At 41.2% G+C, this 12,407-nt stretch overlaps 1 protein-coding gene across 8 annotated transcripts in view; it reads left to right on the forward strand.

The window, feature by feature from the left end:
- The window catches only part of PPFIBP1 (PPFIA binding protein 1), a 174,241-nt gene that overhangs the window by 76,539 nt on the left and 85,295 nt on the right, over positions 1-12,407 (forward strand). The gene's annotated exons all lie outside the window — the stretch shown is intronic.

Here is a 12,407-nt window from a genome sequence, read left to right on the forward strand (position 1 = left end):
AGAACAGTGAATACAGACTATATTTTAGAAATGTCTGAGGGGCACCTGGGTCAGTCAGTTAAGCATCTCAGGGTTTGTGAGTTTGAGCCCTGCTTCGGACTCTGTGCTGACAGCTCAGGGCCTGGACCCTGCTTCAGATTCCGTGTCTCCCTCTCTCTCTGCCCCGTCCCCTGCTCATGCGATCTCTTTCTCTCTCAAAAATAAACATTAAAAAAAAATTTTTTTTTTAAGTCTGAGAAAGTAGAAAGGAGGAAGCAGAGTCAGGTTAGTTTCTGCCCCCACTTCCCAAATAAAAAAGGGATAAGGAATAAATACAGGGGGAGACTTTTAAAATAAAAGAGATTGGCTGCTACTTTTGGAGAGAGTAAAGATGGGATTCATGGCTTGGGCACAGGGGTAGGTTGTTACACCCTCATTGTTATCCCATGAGATTACAAGGAGGAAAGTGAAAGTACATATAGAGAAATTTGTAGGAATGCAATGCTGAGGACCTCCATTTTCTTCTTTGAGTTTCCCAGCTAGGTGTTTGCCTTATTGTAAGATTAAGTCTATATTTTTTAATGCCAGTCTGTTGGCTGGATCTTTGTCCAGTTCTGTTAACTGCTTCCAGTAACATGGGTATCCTGGTCCTTCTGGAATTGGAAGCAGCATCCTTTCTGTTGACCAAGCCCTCTCATCTCCCAGGCTGCTCTTCCCTTAACCACTATTGTGAACTCTTCCCTTTCCAATGACGTCATGAAGTTGTTTGAGAATTGATCAGATCATAGCTCCACAGTGATCGAGTCTGGTCACTTTGCCCTCACTGCTATAGTGTTCTCAGTGGGTAATTCATAGTTAGAAGTAGCAAATCTTTCACTGTTACCAAATGTGCAATTTGGAGGACAGATGTGCATCATGTAGGATTAAAGGCTCTTGGTTGCATGGACTAAACCAAAAAAAATTTTCTATGAGCAAAATCATCTTGGCAAATGAGTTATAGCAACCCCAGTCTGATCTAAACTAGGAGGCCATACGATACTGCTTTCAGGTCCGTTCAGTGATTTTCAGGAAGGGAATAGGGTACCTACTCAGAGTTTCCTAGAGGTAAAGCACATGTGTACTTTGAACAAGTATGCTCTTTTTTTTTTTTTTTTCAAGTTTGTTTATTTTTGAAAGAGAGCACAAGTGTGGGAGGGGCAGAGAAAGAGGGAGACACAGAATGTGAAGCAGGCGCCAGGCTCTGAGTTGAGCCTGATGCAGGGCTCGAACCCACGAGCTGTGAGATCATGATGTGAGCTGAAGTTGGACACTTGACTGACTGAGCCACCCAAGCACCACTGAACAAGTATGTTCTTTTTTTTTTTTTTTAATTTTTTTAATGTTTGTTTATTTTTGAGAGAGAGGGAGAGAGAAACAGCGCGCGAGTGGGGGAAAGGGCAAGGAGAGGGAGACACACAGAATCCGAGCAGGCTCCAGGCTCCGAGCTGTCAGTACAAAGCCCAGTGCAGGGCTCAAACCCTTGAACTGTGAGATCATGACCTGAGCCAAAGTCAGACGCTCAACGGACTGAGCCACCCAGGCGCCCCTGAACAAGTATATTCTTAAGTTAACACTGATTAGATTCGCTTTTGGTCCATTTTTTAAAAAATTTCAAGTTTTAAATAGCATTTTAAGAAACCATAAGGTTTTTATACTTGTCAAAAAAGAGTCATGGATTTAAACACACACACGTGCACGCACAGGAAAAAAGCCAAGAAACACAGGTTGACTTAAAAGAACCTCAACTCATTGGAATCTATTAGTTGCTTAGGATCTTTTCCAAATATTTTTCTGTCTTTGTTTCCATTTAACAAGATTACATTTAAAGCTTGCTGTGACTCAAGTTTTTCACTGTTGTACTGGCTTAAATTTTAGGTTCTGTTAAAAAAGATTGTTTTAGGCAACTCTGTTTCAGGAGTCGGAGTTGGGGAGAAACTGTATATTCTTCCCCAACAGCTGGCAAATGGCCGCAATTCTGATGAGTGGTTGAGGACCTAGATTAAACCCTGGGGAGTGGGGTGGAATCAGAACCTGCAGACTCTCTAGCATTTAATGAGTTTCTACTACATGGTAGGTCCTGTTCTAAGCACTTTACAAGTATTTAACTCTCACAGCAGCCCAATCAGTTAAGTGCCATTATTTGCTCCATTTTACAGATGAAGGAACCAAGGCATCAGCAATTACATAACTTGCTACACGTTCCAAGATCGTAAACCCTAGAACCCGAATTTAAACTTACACAGCCTGGCTCTAAAGCCAATACTCTTACCCTCTACATACTCTTGTCTCTCAGGGGGATGACCGCCTCTCTCCTCCCTGGAAGATTCTTAGGAGAGTTGATCCAGCCCCAAAGCAAACCCATGTCCTGTTTCTTTGAAAGAAACTATTCTGAGTGGGGCAGTGTGTTCTAAAAGATATGCAAGAGGTGTGTGTGGTACGTGGGACTGACCCAACAATGGCATCCACATTTGGGGTGGGCTAGAAGATTTAAATTAAGTATTCACTTCCTCTTTGGCATAATGAGACCTGGATCCCTGTGCTCTAGCTTTTTATAAAAACTTGTGATTGCCTCTCGGAGCACTGGGAACCTAGGAAAAAATTTGTGAGGAGCTTTCTTTACGTGAAGTTGGAGTGAAGGTAAGGGAATAGCTGAGCATGGTACCGTTACCCATGGAAATGGAACACTTTGAAATATATATAAACATTTAGGTGGAAAAAAGTATTTCCCTGCCTAAACCACCAAAATTTACAGTGATCCTGAAGGTAAAAGAGTTTCAAATGCGGGAAGCCTCAGAGAAAACTTGAAAATTTATTTGTACCATTTTTCTCTCTTGATACACACACACACACACACACACACACACACGTACGTACGTATGTACATATGTACCATTGACACTTGAACAATACAGGAGTTAGGTTGCCAACCCCGCCCCCCCTGTTCCCGGAACACAGTTGGAAATATCAGTATAACTTTAAAAAACAATTTTTTTAATGTTTGTTTATTATTGAGACACAGAGCATGAGCATGGGAAGGGAAAAGAGAGGAGGAGACACAGAATCTGAAGCAGGTTCCAGGCTCTGAGCTGTCAGCACAGAGCCCGACGCGGGGCTCGAACACACAAACTGCAAGATCATAACCTGAGCCGAAGTCAGACGCTTAACCGACTTAGCCACCCAGGTACCCCTCAGTATAACTTTTGATTCCTCAAAGCTCAAATACTAATAGCCCTAATAGAGATTGTATTGTATTGAAAAAAAAAATAATCCATGTGTAAGTAGACCTGTGAGGTTCAAACCCATGTTGTTCAAGGGTCAACCATGCGTGCATATACATATATATGTATTTCATTTTAATATACAACTCAGATAGTGAAAGTCTCTGAAACTCACCTTCTCTCTTGCGCCAGAAAAAAGGGCAGTCACTGTTAATAGCTTGATATATATAATTCTTCCAGATACATTTTTTAAAGCATGATACATAGAAGCAATGGCATATCATAACATGTTTAGGATGTTATGATGGGCAGTGTAGTCAATTCTAAATGATAACCTAGCTTTCACCTCTAGTAAGAGATCAGGAGATTATTGGTTCTCATTAACTTGTGTTAATTTCTTTAAGGCCTTAATTTGACTTGCTGGTCTTGCTTCTGTTGGATCACAGTTAATCTAGGTAGTGTAAGCTGGCTAATCGTTGCCTTTTCTCCTAAGTAAAATCATCCATGATAAAACCCCCTGAGATTTTTAAAAATGATAGTATGTCATGAATTTACAATGCTTAAGGCCTGAAGCTAGTGATAACGGTAACTTTAAAAATTGGAGCACTTCCTAAAATCCATTTGGCTTGATAGGATTTGGAACCTAGATATACCCAGTAGGAAGTTTCTAATTTAGAAGTTAAGCTACTAGTAGGGTTAATTTTGTGTGTTATCTAGACTGAACCACAGTAGGTATGCTGATATTTGATTAAGTATTTTTCTGGGTGTGTTTGTGAAGGAACACAGGAACCAGGCTGGAACGCTGGCCGAAAAACCAAGCGGCACTCAGAGATCTTGGTGGATCGGAGATTTATTTAACACCGGCGGGCTCAGAGGAGACCATTTCTCCAAAGATCTGAGCCCTGAGCACAAGTGTGGGGGACAATTTATAGTCTGTTACTTCCGCATTCTGCATTAGTAGTAATTTTGTGTACACAGCAAGCAGGGTGGAAAGAAGAACCTGGAAGAGGGGTCTCTAAGCTAGAAACTAGAGTTTATATTAGTCCCGTAGGCCATCTTATGGTGCATAACTTCACTTATTTTCCCAACATTTCTAGAGGAGATTAATATTTGGCAAATTACCCTCTCCAGTGTGGGTAGCCATCAACCAGTCTTTTATTTATCTACCTATCTACCTATCTGCCTACCTATCTATTTACAGTTTATTTATTTTGAGAGAGAGTGCACACATACACACATGGGGGAGGGGCAGAGAGAAAAAGAGAATCTCAAGCAGGCTCTGTGCTGTGGGGCTCGAACCCACATACCATAAGATCATGACCTGAGCTGAAATCAGGAGTCAGAATACTTAACCGACTAAGCCACCCAGGTGCCCCAACAAATCTTTTAAAGGCCTGAAGAGAACAAAAAACTAAGTAAGGGAGAATTTGCTCTCTCTGCCTGTCTTTGAACTGGAACTTTGGTCTTCCCCTGCCTTTGGACTCAGACTAGAACTTATACTGTCATCTTCCCTGGTTCTCAGGCCTCTGACCTTGGACTGGAACTAAACCACTGGCTCTCTGGCTTTCAGATGGCACATCTTGGAACTTCTCAGTCTCCATAAATGCATGAGCCCGTTCCTTATAATAAACCTGTGTGTGTGTGTTCGTGTGCACACATACACACACACACATATTTATTAGTGGTCCTGTTTCTCTGGAGAAACTAATATAGCTGCATATTTTTTATCTTTTGAAATTATGAATATTTTAACAATATGAAAAGTTATCACAGACTAATATAATACACAGGGACACAGCATCGCATCACTTCTGTGATAGTCTTGCCCATAATGCATGGTCTCAGCCTACTAATGAGACAGTATCAGACAAACCCCAATTGTGAGACATTCGTCAAAATAGCTGACAAGTGTGAAGGCCATAAAAGACCAGGAAAGACTGAAAAACTGTCAAAGACTACAGAACACTAAGGAGAAATAACTACTAGTGCACATGCTATTGTAGAATAGAAAAAGGACATTAATGGAAAAAGTAAAGTGATTTCAATATCTTCTTTAGGTTAGTTAAATAGTATTGTATTATATCAAGGTTAATCTCCTGGTCTGATCATTGTGCTGGTTGCACAAGATGTTGATATTCGAGGGAGTGGGTTGGGGTGATGTATGGATACTGTGTTTGCAACGTCTCTGTAAGCCTATTATATGGTCAAAATAAAAAGTTTTGAAAGAATATGTAAAAGTCTAGTAAATCATAAGAAACACCTATATACTTATCAGTTCAGTCAAGTCTTAACATTTTGCCATATTTGGGTTTTTTTTGAAGATAAATAAAACATTCTAGATAAAACTTAAACCCCTTTCTAGTTCTCCCTTTTCCCTTCTACCCCATTTCTCCCCTGATCACTCTCTTGAATTTGATGTTTATTTACCTTATGCATGTTTTAATACCATCTTTTTACATATTTACTGTGTTTTATTTTTGGAGACAAAAACCAAGGTAAATTTGAATTTACTTAATACCACAGAACTGTACACTAAAAAATGGGTGAGATGGTAAATTTTATGTTATGTGTATTTTACCACACACACACACACACAAAAGTTGGGAGGGGGGAGAAAAAAACCCAGTGTAAGTAGATTACAAGAGATGTTCTTTAGAAACCAGGAAGTCTCCTTATTCCCATAGCTTGTTTTATAGGAATTCTTGTGACAGGGGCATCCTTCTTCCAAACCAAATTCTTAGCTGAAATATTTAGTGTTTATTTTGGGGGATGAGGAGAGGACGGGTACATACAGTTTCCTATGCTCTACTTGTATGTTGATTCGCAAACAGACAAAACCTTACCAACACTCACGCACCTTACTAAAGGAGAATGGTGTTTCCGTGTAAAGCAAAGTTAAATGTTCTCAAGCCTCTGTAGATGCCGCACACTCTGCTGGGTGCTTTCACATGCTCGTTCACTGAATTTTCATGACTGTTTTCTGAGTTGTGTATTTTTGTCCCCATCTTAACTTCTTGTGCAGTTCAGACCACCCAGATCTGCCTTCAGAGCCCAGAGGCCCTATCGAGCTAGGCTGCTGGGAACTTAGCCTCAGCTGATTATATATTGTGGGTTGATATGCCTAGTGGACAGTGGCAGTAGATGAGCGCTGTAGGTCTTCCACATATAAGCATTTAAAAAATTTTTTACTTAATGTTTATTTTTGACAGCGAGAGAATGGGGGAGGGGCAGAGAGAGGGAGACACAACTCAAGCAGGCTCCAGGCTCCAAGCTGTCAGCACAGAGCCCGATGTGGGATTCAGACTCCCAAACTGTGAGATCCTGACCTGAGCAAAGTCAGAGTTTAACCAGCTGAGCTACCCAGGCACCCCCATATAAAGCATTTTTAATACACAGGCACAAAAACATCACACAGCCTTCTTTTTTTTTTTTTTTTTTTTTTTTTTTTAATTTTTTTTTTTTTTTTTTTTTTTTAACGTTTTATTTTATTTTTGAGACAGAGAGAGACAGAGCATGAACGGGGGAGGGGCAGAGAGAGAGGGAGACACAGAATCGGAAGCAGGCTCCAGGCTCCGAGCCATCAGCCCAGAGCCTGACGCGGGGCTCGAACTCACGGACCGCGAGATCGTGACCTGAGCTGAAGTCGGCCGCCCAACCGACTGAGCCACCCAGGTGCCCCCACACAGCCTTCTTTTGTAAGCTCCAGAACTGTGCCATCCGAAAGAGTAGCTACTAGCCACATGTGGCAATTAAAATTGAATTAGTAGTTTGGTTCTTCAGTCATACTAGCCAAATTTCAAGTGCCTAGTGACTGCCCATAACTAGTGGCTAGCTTATCACCGGACAAACTAAACATTCCCGTCATCGCAGAGAAATTCTGTGGGACAGAGCTGCTCTAGAAGGTCCCTATGCTGTGGCTTTTTGTGCATTTGGGTAGCACTCTGAACAAAAAGTTTCACTAGAGGCAGATGGGACAATATTCTAGCATCAGGATTTGGCTTTCTTGTCAGGATCAGGTGACCGTATTTCTTCCAAAATGTCTAGAAACAGGACTAGTGACAGTCTTCAGCGAAGGGCACCATTTTAAAAAGGTGTAGACAACTGGGTTGGATAGAGTCTCATTCCCACTTAGTGTAAACAGAGTATATCTGTACAATACTTACAGTCCATCATGAATACTGTTTGATCTATGAAAAATCATTTGTGGCAGCCATTATACTAAACAACGACCCTCTGGTGGAGCAGATAATTGACTTGATTTTCTGTTTACGTGAGCTTTTGATTAGTCATTTGAGAGCTAACTGCCCCAGAGTATAGGTAAAAAAAAAAAAAAAAAAAAAAAGTAATAATCCCCTTTGTATCACAACTGCCTGTGTTGAAGTATTTTGAAAAATGGCAGGCACTGTAACAGCCTGTGTATAGACTGTGTCATTCAGTCCTCATAACAGCCCTTCCTGTAGATATTGCTGATGTTAACCTTATTTTGGACTGGCTTTAATTCCCCAAGGGCCTATGGCCAGACTGTTGCATGATGGAGATGGTTGCTTCTTTATCTCTTAAGTGAGAACTAAATGCAAATTATCCAGTTGCCAAACATATAGGCAGATAGCTTTTGTCTTATTTCCTAATGTCAAGGCTTATACCTACTTGAGGCCGAGATTGGTAATGCCTCATGCAACACCAAATATGGGGAAACTATAGTCCTCTCCTAGCTGTTAAAATACTTGCTGTACTGTTCAAAAAATTTGTTTGTTTTTTAATTTAACAGTTGTGTGCCTACCAATTGAGTGCCTGTCAAATTCCAGGCCACTTCTAGCAATAGCAAGTCCATTTTTAACTTGGCTCTGCTTCCTCTACAAAATAGAGATAATGATGCTTTTCTTGCAGAGTTTTGGTATTTATTAGAGATTATATATGTGGAATGTGTATGGTAAATGGTTTATTTTCATTCCAGAATTAAAGAAAACTGAAACTTGTTCCTCTTTCGTTGGTACTGCTCCCCTCTGGAGAAAATGTTTTTATTTTATTTTAAGGTTTCAAACATAGACTCGTGTCCAACCCTGTTTGTGTATCAAAACCATGTGCACTTAATAATTATACTTGTATTTGTGTGGTTATCTGACCACCTCCTGCCCCTGCGCTGGAGCTTCCACAAGAGAAAGGCAAATCTATGTGGTTCTCAGGTAGTATCCATGTGCACCAGCTTGGTGCCTGTTCTGTGAGCACCTCCAGGATGTGGCGGTCATAAGGAACCACCAGAGTTATCATCCTTTCTCAGTGCCTCACTTGGGAACCATACTGGAGACTTTTCCATTTCTAGTACGTTCTCCAGTTGGGGTGGAAATGCTTGGAAGAGCTCTTTTTGGGACTAAGCGGAGGTCAGGTGAAATGAATGCCATCCGTGCTGTATATTTAGATGGCATGGATACAAACTGTTTGAGGCCAGCGGTTCTTCCTTTGCTATGATTCTCACTTGGGTCCTTTTAGTGGAGAGAATTTTCCACAAGAAATCTTTGGGGTGGAGGATTGGGGGGCGGGAATGTAGACTCCTGAGGTGCTTTTAGTTATCTCAGAGGAAACAAGAAACCCCAGAGCCTAGTTGGCATTTTACTACCTTAACTTAAAAAACTAGCAGTAAAATGCTCAAAATGCAAAGCTTTTGTTCTAGTTCTCTAGGGCATTGCAAAGGAAGGAGGTGGAGGTGTGAATGAGGTATAGAAATCTCAGGAGATGTGTTCAAAGTTGGTTATCCATAAGGAACCCAAGAGTCCAGAGGTGGAAAGATTAGCATGCAGGTCCCAAACTAACCCAATGGGAGAAAATATGGACAGGAGGTGGCCAATACTATTCTCAGATTCTGGAAGATCAGAAAGATGGTATGCAGTATCTGGGGAATGAATAAAGAGTAAATGTGAATAGAAGCCGAAAATCTGAATACCTGTTATAGGTGAGCCTAGGGTGGGGGCTAGGGAGAGATGCGGGTTGGCTGTCTCTGCATCTCTCTGGCAATTATCATCAGCCATCACAGAGTTCCCATCAGCAGACACTGCCAGGGGGCCAAAGCTTCCTCTCCTTGCTCCCCCTCCCACCTGTAAGTGCTTTTTACATTTTTGTCCAACCTTTTCTTAGCACAGATGAAGCTTTCTCTCCACTTCCCTAAAGCTAAATAAAATTAAGCTACAGGAGGTTCTTCACCTCTGGCTCAGGTCTCCTACAGCATCTTTGAATAGAGCTGTTGTGTGTTTGCACAATGGTCTCTATTCAATTATCAGCCACTTGTGCACGGCTCCTTTGGAAGAGAGTTACCCAGAATGCACTTGTTGTGGTGGCCTACCAGCATTAGAACTGGTTAATGAAAATGACATCAGTTAGTGATAACTATAGGAAATGATCAGGCAAGGCACTTCCAGGTCTTTTAAAGTTAAAAATAACTATTTTTTTTAATGTTTATTTTATTTTTGAGACAGAGACAGAGCATGAATGGGGGAGGGTCAGAGAGAGGGAGACAGAATCGGAAGCAGGCTCCAGGCTCTGAGCTGTCAGCACAGAGCCCGATGCGGGGCTCGAATTCACGGACCGTGAGATCATGACCTGAGCTGAAGTCAGAACCTTAACCGACTGAGCCACCCAGGTGCCCCCAAAATAACTATTTTTAAAACAACACAAGATGATAGTGGAAAATTAGAAGACAAAAAAGAGGAAATATTTTTTAAAGACTACCAAAAGAAAAATTTTAGGGTTAGAGATTAGATCAGCAGTTGCCAGGAGCTGGGGGTGGAGGAATAATGTTTGCTGCAAAGGGATAAGAGGGAGCTCTTTGGGGGTAGAAATGATCTTTAAAGCACTGGGCAATAAAAATGTACTTTAAGCTACAAATGCAAGCCAGTAACTTTTTTTTTTTTTTTTACACTCCAATAAGTCATTTATTTTTTTTATTTTTTTTCCAATATATGAAATTTATTGTCAAATTGGTTTCCATACAACACCCAGTGCTCATCCCAACAGGTGCCCTCCTCAATACCCATCCCCCACCCTCCCCTCCCTCCCACCCCCCATCAACCCTCAGTTTGTTCTCAGTTTTTAACAGTCTCTTATGCTTTGGCTCTCTCCCACTCTAACCTCTTTTTTTTTTTTTTTCCTTCCCCTTCCCCATGGGTTTCTGTTAAGTTTCTCAGGATCCACATAAGAGTGAAACCATATGGTATCTGTCTTTCTCTGTATGGCATATTTCACTTAGCATCACACTCTCCAGTTCCATCCACGTTGCTACAAAAGGCCATATTTCATTCTTTCTCATTGCCACGTAGTATTCCATTGTGTATATAAACCACAATTTCTTTATCCATTCATCAGTTGATGGACATTTAGGCTCTTTCCATAATTTGGCTATTGTTGAGAGTGCTGCTATAAACATTGGGGTACAAGTGCCCCTATGCATCAGTACTCCTGTATCCCTTGGGTAAATTCCTAGCAGTGCTATTGCTGGGTCATAGGGTAGGTCTATTTTTAATTTTCTGAGGAACCTCCACACTGCTTTCCAGAGCGGCCGCACCAATTTGCATTCACACCAACAGTGCAAGAGGGTTCCTGTTTCTCCACATCCTCGCCAGCATCTGTAGTCTCCTGATTTGTTCATTTTGGCCACTCTGACTGGCGTGAGGTGATATCTGAGTGTGGTTTTGATTTGTATTTCCCTGATAAGGAGTGACGTTGAGCATCTTTTCATGTGCCTGTTGGCCATCCGGATGTCTTCTTTAGAGAAGTGTCTATTCATGTTTTCTGCCCATTTCTTCACCGGGTTATTTGTTTTTCGGGTGTGGAGTTTGGTGAGCTCTTTATAGATTTTGGATACTAGCCCTTTGTCCGATATGTCATTTGCAAATATCTTTTCCCATTCCTTTGGTTGCCTTTTAGTTTTGTTGGTTGTTTCCTTTGCTGTGCAGAAGCTTTTTATCTTCATAAGGTCCCAGTAATTCATTTTTGCTTTTAATTCCCTTGCCTTTGGGGATGTGTTGAGTAAGAGATTGCTACGGCAAGCCAGTAACTTTTAATTTTCTAATACACACGTTAAAGGAAAAATGAAACAGGTAAAATTGATTTTATTATATTAATACGTAACTCACTATATGCAAAGCATTATAATTTCACCATATATTAATAAGATCTTTTGCATTTTTTTCCCCAAGTCTTTGAAGTCTGGTGTGTATTTTACACTTACGCTACCTCTGATGTTGGATTAGCCACATTTCAAGGGCTCAGGACCCACATGTGGCAGCTCTAATGGGCAACACAGTTGAGCATTGTTTTGGTGGTGGTTAGGCAAGTGTGTACATCTGTCAAAAATCATCAGATTGTATATTTAAAAAAGGGTGACTTTTACTGTATATGAATTATACCTCAACTAAAAAAAAATTTTTTCCTGTCAGCCAGAATGAGCTAATACAGGTTCCTTTTATGAACATCTATTAAAATTATTCTTTTAAAATGAATCTCAGAAATAGAATTGGGCAATTTTTTTAAAAGTTTATTTATTTATTTTGAGAGAGAGGGCAAGTGGGGCAGAGAGAGAGGGCGAGAAGGAGAATCTCAAGCAGGTCCCACGCATTGTGGAGCTTGACATGGGGCTTGAATTCACCAACCGTGAGATCATGACCTCAGCTGAAATCAAGGGTTGGAGGCTTAACCGACTGAGCCACCCAGGAGCCCCTAGAATTTGGCAATTTTTAAAAAATAAAAGTCACACACATACACTAGAACCCCCCAAGGCATGTACTCTTCTCATAGATTTCAGATGTGTGTGTGTGTGTGTGTGTGCCTGTTTTTCCATTGCAAAGTTTAGAAAGAGTGGTGAAAATTTAATTAGTGCTGCAATTTTTTTTTTTTGTTTTTTGTTTTTTTGTTTTTTTTTTAAATTTTTTTTTCAACGTTTTTTATTTATTTTTGGGACAGAGAGAGACAGAGCATGAACGGGGGAGGGTCAGAGAGAGAGGGAGACACAGAATCGGAAACAGGCTCCAGGCTCCGAGCCATCAGCCCAGAGCCTGACGCGGGGCTCGAACTCACGGACCGCGAGATCGTCGCGGGGCTCGAACTCACGGACCACGAGATCGTGACCTGGCTGAAGTCGGACGCTTAACCGACTGCGCCACCCAGGCGCCCCAGTGCTGCAAT

This window comes from Panthera leo, chromosome B4 (assembly GCF_018350215.1).
Source record: "Panthera leo isolate Ple1 chromosome B4, P.leo_Ple1_pat1.1, whole genome shotgun sequence".
NCBI lineage: Eukaryota > Metazoa > Chordata > Mammalia > Carnivora > Felidae > Panthera > Panthera leo.